This window comes from Hylobates moloch, unplaced genomic scaffold (genome assembly GCF_009828535.3).
Source record: "Hylobates moloch isolate HMO894 unplaced genomic scaffold, HMol_V3 SCAFFOLD_16, whole genome shotgun sequence".
NCBI classification, from domain to species: Eukaryota; Metazoa; Chordata; class Mammalia; order Primates; family Hylobatidae; genus Hylobates; species Hylobates moloch.
In genome coordinates, this window is record NW_026652291.1 from 54,191,727 (window position 1) to 54,193,637 (window position 1,911).

Here is a 1,911-nt window from a genome sequence, read left to right on the forward strand (position 1 = left end):
TGGGCGGATCACAAGCTCAGGAGATTGAGACCATCCTGGCTAACACGGTGAAACCCCATCTCTACTAAGAATACAAAAAATTAGCCGGGTGTGGTGGCACTCACCTGCAGTCCCAGCTACTTGGGAGGCTGAGGCAGAAGAATCACTTGAACCCGGGAGGCGGAGGTTGCAGTGAGCCGAGATCGCGCCACTGCACTCCAGCCTGGGTGACAGAGAGAGACTCCATCTCAAAAGGAGACAGAGTCTTTGCAGAGACATGGATGAAGCTGGAAACCATCATTCTCAGCAAACTATCACAAGGACAGATAACCAAACACTGCATGTTCTCACTCATAGGTGGGAATTGAACAATGAGAACACATGGACACAGGGCAGGGAACATCATACACCGGGGCCTGTCGGGGGGTGGGGGGCCGGGGGAGGGATAGCATTAGGAGAAATACCTAATGTAAATGATGAGTTGATGGGCGCAGCAAACCAACATGGCACATGTATACCTATGTAACAAACCTGCATATTGTGCACATGTACCCTAGAACTTAAAGTATAATAATTTAAAAAAGAAAGTTGGAATCCATCAGTGTTCTATTAGTCATCTTCTCCTTCATCCTCCTCTCCCTCCCCTTCATCATCTTCATCTTCTTCACCTTCATCCTCATCCCCTTCATCAATACCTTCTAATCCTTCCTCCTCTTCTTCATCATCATCTTCTCTTTCTCCTTCTTCATCTTCATCAACATCTTCTCCTTCTCCTTCATCATCCATATTGGAAACCAAGTAGTACTGTAATAGGTTTCGCCAAATATCATCTTTGATGACCTCTCCTAACTCATTAGCCCCTACATCAGAATGGTCAGTAAACCAGGTAAAAAAGCTCTCTAGTTCCACATGCTGCTTCTTCCTGCTGGCTTTATTCTGTGTTTAACTTGAATGTTTTGTCAAATCCTTTCCAGATTTCCATTTGATTTCAGTGGACTTTGAAGATGGATCACCTCTCTCATTCAGATGAAATTCTTTGGAGAGAATTTTATTTCCAAAGTAAGGATTTTCATCAAAATAAAAATCTATTCAGAAATTTGATTTAATGTCATCAAATTCCATCACTTCAACTTTGGTCAAATAATGCACTGCCTCTTCATCCTCCTCCCCAAGCAGTGCAGACACTTTTGGATGGTTGACAAATGTCGTTACCCAAAAATCTGGGATTTTGGCAATCAATTCTGACCTATTCTGAGAAAATTATTTACGGAGTTTGTTATATTTCTGTTCTACTTTCAAAATCTCCTCACTGGCTTGTTCATTAAGTCTGTCTATTTCATTTAGCACTTTATCAATGTGCTCAATTGCTTCTTGCTCTTCTTCTTCTCCCTTCTTCAGTAAGCCTGCAGAGGTCAATGTCTCCTCTGGTCTCAGGACAGGAGGTGGTCTTGGTTTCTTCATTTGAGGTGGGAGTGGAGACAGGTGTTTGGGGGCCATGTGGCTAAGGAAGTCCAAGAACCAGACCACAGGTCTCCTCACTCATCAGGAAGCAGGCAAAAAACTCAGGGTCATTTTTTAAGAGCATTTTCTTAATATGAATAATTTTTTTAGTTGACACTTAATAATTGTACATATTTATGGAGTACAGTGTGATATTTCAATACCTGTATACAACGCATAATGATCAAATCAACGTAATTAGTGTCACCTCAAACATTTATTGTGTTGAGAACATTCAAAATTCTCTCTTGTAGCCATTTTAAAATATCAAATAAATAATAACTATAGTCACCCCACAGTGCTATAGAACACAAGAACTTACTCCTGTTATCTAGCTATAATTTTGTATTGGTTAAAAAAACCTTTCCTTTTCTCCCCTTCCCTCTACCCTTCCCAGGTTCTAGTTAGCACTATTTAGTAATAGTTTTGAAT

At 40.9% G+C, this 1,911-nt stretch overlaps 1 pseudogene; it reads right to left on the minus strand.

Moving 5' to 3' along the window:
- Window positions 1–588: 588 nt before the first annotated feature.
- LOC116485015 (protein SET-like) lies at window positions 589–1,476 on the minus strand (annotated as a pseudogene).
- Window positions 1,477–1,911: the final 435 nt, after the last annotated feature.